We start from the raw sequence: 7,335 nt of genomic DNA on the forward strand, positions 1-7,335 counted from the left end.
GACTGGCGTAGAGGTGTGTAAGCACTGAAAAGGGTCAGGAAAGGCTTGCACCTGACGCTTGACAGACGGCTGTAAGAGGAGTGGTAGGATGTAAGGGTGGGTGGGTGGGTGTCTCTTCATGCTGCACTAGCCTGAAAACCGGAGAAGGCAATGGCACCCCACTCCAGGACTCTTGCCTGGAAAATCCTATGGACAGAGGAGCCTGGTAGGCTGCAGTCCATGGGGTCGCTAAGAGTCAGACACGACTGAGCGACTTCACTTTCCTGCATTGGAGAAGGAAATGGCAACCCACTCCAGTGTTCTTGCCTGGAGAGTCCCAGGGAGGGGGGAGCCTGGTGGGCTGCCGTCTATGGGATTGCACAGAGTCGGACACGACTGAAGCGACTTAGCAGCAGCAGCAGCAGCAGCCTGAAAACGAATTCCTCAGGTGCCCAGGATTACGGTAATTGTTGGCAGAGGACACAATCCCTCAGCCAATCGCAAGCGTCAGCCAGGGCCTGATTTTTGTCCAGGAGCTCAAGAGGCCGGAAGTCATCCTGAGGGAGGCCTATGTGGAGAGAAGCAGCCGCTGCCGCTGTTGGAGGAGGTGGGTTCGAGGCCGGCTGGGAAATAGCATCCATGGGAGGTGGTGGTAGAGAGAGACTAGATCCTCGTGGAGGAAGCGCCTGGGACCTTCGTGCTCGCTCCTGCTCCCTCCTGCTTTCTGAATGCCCCTCACCCCACCCAGCGTGGCGTGACTGTTTTCTCTGTTTGGGTAGGGGAGGTGGACACGAGGAAGCAGTTGGCTTCAGGGGTGCCTAGAAAGGGGACACGGTGAAGTGACAGTTCATGAACACCTGTGGTCTTGCATCAGGAAATGCAAGTGTGAAGATAAGAACTGTGAGCTACACTCCCTTCCTCCCACCTCGTTGGCATTCTCTACTGTTTGTCTGTATTTTCTAGCTGGTGAAACCAGCTCAAAATTGGGGCAGGAGGTGGGATATCCAAGGCTCCAGCTGCCTGGAGATGTAAGAGACGAATTAACCCCAATCTGGGCAGCTCTGAGGAAGGGGAGATCACAGACTCAGGAGGAGGGAATCTGTTTGTTGGGGGCCCTTCACATAGGAGTTCTCTTTGGGATACTGCCAAGCTTCTCAATTCCCAAGATGATTCCTGAATCTGTGCCCCAAGTAGCAGTTCCCTCCCATCTAGGAACTCAAAAGCTGCTGCTCCTTGGAGGCTCCCTCCTGCTGCCGTGCTGGGCCTCTGAATAGGGTTTTTCTGGCAACCACCTATGAAAACTGCTTTATGGATGGCCTCATGTGTGTCTGCTCTGCTGACACTTTGCTCTCTTTGCCTTTTGCTTTCTGCCTACTTCTTCAGGCATGTTTCTTTGGTCTTACACTAGGTGTAAGATCCTTGGTGTATCCTTGCACTAGGTGTAAGGTCCTTGGTCTTACACTAGGTGTAAGTCTCAAGGTTATTCCTGAATGAAAAGACACCAGGATTCTTGGGCTCTGGAGGAGAAGAATTCAATCTGGGGCCAGAGATGAGGCTCAGAGCTTTTGTGTAATAAAGTTTCATTAAGGTATAAAGGAGATAGAGAAAGCTTCTGACATAGGCATGAGAAGGGGGCAGAAAGAGTACCCCCCTGCTAGTCTTCAGCTGGATGTTATATAGTTACCGCTGCTGCTGTTGCTGCTAAGTCGCTTCAGTCGTGTCCGACTCTGTGTGACTCCGTAGACGGCAGCCCACCAGGCTCCCCCGTCCCTGGGATTCTCCAGGCAAGAACACTGGAGTGGGTTGCCATTTCCTTCTCCAATGCACGAAAAGTGAAAAATAAAAGTGAAGTCGCTCAGTCGTGTCTGAGTCTTCATGACCCCATGGACTGCAGCCTACCAGGCTCCTCCGCCCATGAGATTTTCCAGGCAACAGTACTGGAGTGGGGTGCCATTGCCTTCTCAGTATATTGCTACTCAGTCAGTCAATTCAGTTGCTCAGTTGTGTCCAAGTCTTCGCGACCCCATGAATCGCAGCACGCCAGGCCTCCCTGTCCATCACCATCTCCCCGGAGTTCACTCAGACTCACATCCATTGAGTCAGTGATGCCATCCAGCCATCTCATCCTCTGTCGTCCCCTTCTCCTTCTGCCCCCAATCCCTCCCAGCATCAGAGTCTTTTTCCAATGAGTCAACTCTTCGCATGAGGTGGCCAAAATACTGGAGTTTCAGCTTCAGCATCATTCCTTCCAAAGAAATCCCAGGGTTGATCTCCTTCAGAATGGACTGGTTGGATCTCCTTGCAGTCCAAGGGACTCTCAAGAGTCTTCTCCAACACCACAGTTCAAAAGCATCAATTCTTCAGCGCTCAGCCTTCTTCACAGTCCAACTCTCACATCATACATGACCACTGGAAAAACCATAGCCTTGACTAGACGGACCTTTGTTGGCAAAGTAATGTCTGCTTTTCAATATGCTATCTAGGTTTGTCATAACTTTTCTAGCAGTCTGTTAATGAAAGAAAGGAATGTCTTAAAACTCAGGATGGCACCAGGCCCCTCATCCATAAGATGCATTTTGGGATAATCTTGGCACCAGATGATTCATCCTGGGCCATAAAACGATTGACCTGAATCTTGCAGAAGGGCAGATCACCATACAAATAGTTTTGTTTACATAGATTAGGGGAACAATGTCTGAGTATAACATACTAGTTTGTCAAGTAGGTTCTGAGCCATTAGGCGAACCAACTTGAAGACAGAGTCTGGGGTAAATGCATAGTACAGTAACATAGCTTAAGACAAACATTTCCATAAGAAACATGCATTGGTTAACTCTAGGTTTGAGAATAGTTAACTTCTGGTGAAACCAGGTGTCATTATGGCAGCACAGTATTTTAAGAGAAACCTCCTTTTAAATTTGTATAGAGGAGGAAAAAAATATCACTTGTTTCCTCCTACTGCTTAAGAGAGAGAAAAATGTCTGACACTTGCAGCCTATTTCCTCCATTTGGAGACCCCTGGCCTTCCTGCCTGTCACCCTCTCAGGTCCTTAGTATATCCTTATCCTCTTTCTAACTAAGTATCCCTACTCCACCTACCCACTCCCTCCAACCCCCATGTCCACCAGATACCAGGGCAGCTTAAGAAAGTGCCACTAGGAAATAACGAATTCTCCTAAGCCCACTCATGTCCTTATTTTTATACTCAGTATAGAGTTGAAACTATGCAATAATTCTACTTCAGGCCCTCCTGTTTATATTTAAAACCTGGAATAGAGCAGTGGGCATGTGGGTAAAATTACAGAGATTGAGGTCTTAGGGCTGCCTCCTCCTCTCTTACCCCCTGCCTCTTTTGTTGTTATCCTCTTCCCTCCATTCTCCAGAATTCTGGTAATATATGCATTGGGACCAACATTTAAGTTGTGGCCTTTCCCCGCAAACTTTGTTGTCTTGTCTATGTTGTTTTAGAGTTTGACAAAATACCTCAAACATTAAGTGGTATGTGAAAGTCGCTCAGTTGTGTCCGACTCTTTGCAACCCTGTGGACTATATAGTCCATGAAATTCTCCAGGTCAGAATACTGGAGTGGGTAGCCTTTCCCTTCTCCAGGGGATCTCCCCAACCCAGGGATCGAACCCAGGTCTCCTGCATTGGGAGGGCAGATTCTTTACCAGCTGAGCCATAAGGGAAGCCCAAGAATGCTGAAGTGGGTAGCCTATCCCTTCTCCAGGGGAACTTCCTGACCCAGGAATTGAACCGGGGTCTCCTGCATTGCAGAGAGAACCAGAGATCAAATTGCAAACATCTGCTGGATCATGGAAAAAGCAAGAGAGTTCCAGAAAAACATCTATTTCTGCTTTATTGACTATGCCAAAGCCTTTGACTGTGTGGATCACAATAAACTGTAGAAAATTCTGAAAGAGATGGGAATACCAGACCACCTAACCTGCCTCTTGACAAATCTGTATGTAGGTCAGGAAGCAACAGTTAGAACTGAACATGGAACAACAGACTGGTTCCAAATAGGAAAAGGAGTACGTCAAGGCTGTATATTGTCACCCTGATTATTTAACTTCTATGCAGGGTACATCATGAGAAATGCTGGACTGGAAGAAACATAAGCTGGAATCAAGATTGCCGGGAGAAATATCAATAACCTCAGATATGCAGATGACACCACCCTTATGGCAGAAAGTGAAGAAGAACTTAAAAAGCCTCTTGATGAAAGTGAAAGAGGAGAGTGAAAAAGTTGGCTTAAAGGTCAACATTCAGAAAACTAAGATCATGGCATCTGGTCCCATCACTTCATGGGAAATAGATGGGGAAACAGTGGAAACAGTGTCAGACTTTATTTTTTTGGGCTCCAAAATCACTGCAGATGGTGACTGCAGCCATGAAATTAAAAGACGCTTACTCCTTGGAAGAAAAGTTATGAGCAACCTAGATAGTATATTCAAAAGCAGAGACATTATTTTGCCAACTAAGGTCTGTCTAGTGAAGGCTATGGTTTTTCCTGTGGTCATGTATGGATGTGAGAGTTGGACTGTGAAGAAGGCTGAGTGCCAAAGAATTGATGCGTTTGAACTGTGGTGTTGGCGAAGACTCTTTAGAGACCCACGGACTGCAAGGAGATCCAACCAGTCCATTCTGAAGGAGACCAGCCCTGGGATTTCTTTGGAAGGAATGATGCTAAAGCTGAAACTCCAGTACTTTGGCCACCTCATGCAAAGAGTTGACTCATTGGAAAAGACTCTAATGCTGGGAGGGATTGGGGGCAGGAGGAGAAGGGGACGACAGAGGATGAGATGGCTGGATGGCATCACAGACTCAATGGACGTGAGTTTGAGTGAACTCTGGGAGATGGTGATGGACAGGGAGGCCTGGTGTGCTGCGATTCACGGGGTCACAAAGAGTCGGACACGACTGAGCGACTGAACTGAACTGAACTGAACTGAACTCCTGCATTGCTGTGGATTCTTTACCAACTGAGCTATCAGGGAAGCCATTAAGTGACATAAGAGAGAGTACATCTGACCTTTGTCTCTGGATCCTTGCACAGAGCCAGGAATTTCTTGAACCTTGGGAAGATCTATGCTTATGAATGGACTGTGGTTGGTCCTACTTAGCTTCAGGATGTGAGAATGTGGGCTGGTCACTATAAAGGGACAACCACATATTTAGAGTTGGAACTTTAGGCCAGCAGGAACTCCTGAGTGTGGAGGAGGCTAGATTTGGGGTTCAGTCATGTGACCAGTAATTTACTCAATCATGCCTATGTAATGAAACCCCAGTGAAAACACTTCCTGGTTGGTAACCACACTGACTTCCAGGGAGGATAATATTGCCCGGAATCCGTGCAAAGAGGGCATGGAATTTGTCTGTATGTCTGAAACGCATCCATAACTTGTTCTATGTCTATCCTTTCTAGTAAAACTATAAGTCTACATATAGCACGTTTAGTGAGTTCTTTAAGTTGTTCTAGTAAATTATCAAACCTGAAGGGGCCATTATTGTTCAGGCACTCATTTGTATCTGACTCTTGGTAGCCCCATGGACTGCAACACTCCAGGCTTCCCTGTGCTTCACTATTTCCTGGAGTTTGCTCAGATTAATGTCCATTGAGTCAGTGATGCCATCCAACCATCTCATCTTCTGTCACCCCCTTCTCCTCCTGCCCTCAATCTTTCCTAGCATCAGGGTCTTTTCTAATGACTCGGCTCTTCACATCAGGTGGCCAAGGTATTGGAGCTTCGGCTTCAGCATCAGTCCTTCCAATGAATATTCAGGGTTGATTTCCTTTAGGATTGACTGGTTTGATCTCATTGCTGTCCAAGAGACTCTCAAGAGTCTTCTCCAGCACCACAATTTGAAAGCATTGGCAGTCAGCCTTCTTTATGGTCCAACTCACATCCATAGTGACTACTGGAAAAACCATAGCTTTGACTATGTGAGCCTTTGTTGGCAAAGTCTGCTCTTTAATATGCTGTCTGGGTTTGTCATAGCTTTTTTTGAAGAAGCAAATGTCTTTTAATTTCATGGCTGCAGTCAAAATCCACAGTGATTTTGCAGCCCAGGAAAATAAAATCTGTCACTGCTTCCACTTTTTCCCCATCTATTTGCCGTGAAGTGATTAATGGGACCAGATGTCACGACCTTATTTTTTGAATTTTGAATTTTAATCTAGCATTTTCACTCTTCTCTTTCACCCTTATCTGGAGGCTGTTTAGTTCTTCACTTTCTGCCATTAGAGTGGTATCATGTGCATAACTGAGGTTATTGATATTTCTCCTGGAAATCTTGATTCTAGCTTGTGATTCCTCCAGCTTAGCATTTCGCATTATGTACTCTGCATAGACATTAAATAAGCAGAGTGACAATATACAGCCTTGGTGTACTCCTTTCCCAATTTTCGACCAATTCATGGCCACGTCCGGGTCTAACTGTTGCTTCTTGTCCTGCATACAGGTTTCTCAGGAGGCAGGTAAAATGGTCTGGTATTCCCATCTCTTTAAGAATTTTCCACAGTTTTTTGTGATCCACACAAAGACTTTAGCATATATCAATGAAGCAGAAGTAGATGTTTTTCTGGACTTCCCTTGCTTTTTCTGTCAGATGTTGGCAATTTGATCTCTGGTTTCTCTGCCTTTTCTAAATCCACGTTGTATCTCTGGCCATTCTCGTTTCATGTACCTTTGAAGTCTAGCTTGAAGGATTTTAGGTCTTCCCTGGTGGCTCAGTAAGTAAAGCATCTGCCTGCAATCCCTGGATCGGGAAGATCCCATGGAGAAGGAAATGGCAACCCACTCCAGTGTTCTTGCCTGGAGAATTCTATGGACAGAGGAGCCTGGTGGACTACAGTCTATGGGGTCACAAAGAATTGAACACAACTGAGTGACTAGCACTTTCACTTTGAAGGATTTTGAACATTACCTTGCTAGCATGTGAAATGAGTGCAATTGTATGGTAGTTTGAACATTCCTTGATGTTGCCCTTCTTTGGGATTGGAATGAAAACTGACCGTTCCCAGTCCTGTGTCCATGGCTGAGTTCTCCAAATTTGCTGGCAAATTGAGTGCAGCATTTTAACAGCATCCTCTTTTAAGATTTGAAATAGCTCAGCTGGAATTCCATCACCTTCACTAGCTTTGTTCATAGTAATGCTTCCTAAAGTCCACTTGACTTCACACTCCAGGATGTCTGGCTCTAGGTGAGTGACCACACCATTGTGGTTATCTGGATTATTAAGACCTTTTTGTATAGTTTTTCTGTGTATTCTTGCCACCTCTTTTTAATTTCTTCTGCTTCTTAGATCCTTACTGTTTCTGTCCTTTATTGTGTCCATCCTTGCATGAAATGT

At 46.0% G+C, this 7,335-nt stretch overlaps 1 protein-coding gene across 4 annotated transcripts in view; it reads left to right on the plus strand.

Moving 5' to 3' along the window:
* Positions 1 to 403: 403 nt before the first annotated feature.
* The window catches only part of LOC120860754 (G-protein coupled receptor-associated sorting protein 2-like), a 20,617-nt gene continuing 13,685 nt past the window's right edge, over positions 404 to 7,335 (plus strand). For all 4 annotated transcript variants that reach the window (XM_040236485.1, XM_040236484.1, XM_040236483.1 and 1 more), the window contains exon 1: positions 404 to 586. The gene's annotated coding sequence lies outside the window, so the exon portion shown is untranslated. The remainder of the gene's footprint in view (positions 587 to 7,335) is intronic.

The sequence above is a fragment of the Oryx dammah genome, unplaced genomic scaffold (assembly GCF_014754425.2).
Source record: "Oryx dammah isolate SB20612 unplaced genomic scaffold, SCBI_Odam_1.1 HiC_scaffold_11176, whole genome shotgun sequence".
NCBI lineage: Eukaryota > Metazoa > Chordata > Mammalia > Artiodactyla > Bovidae > Oryx > Oryx dammah.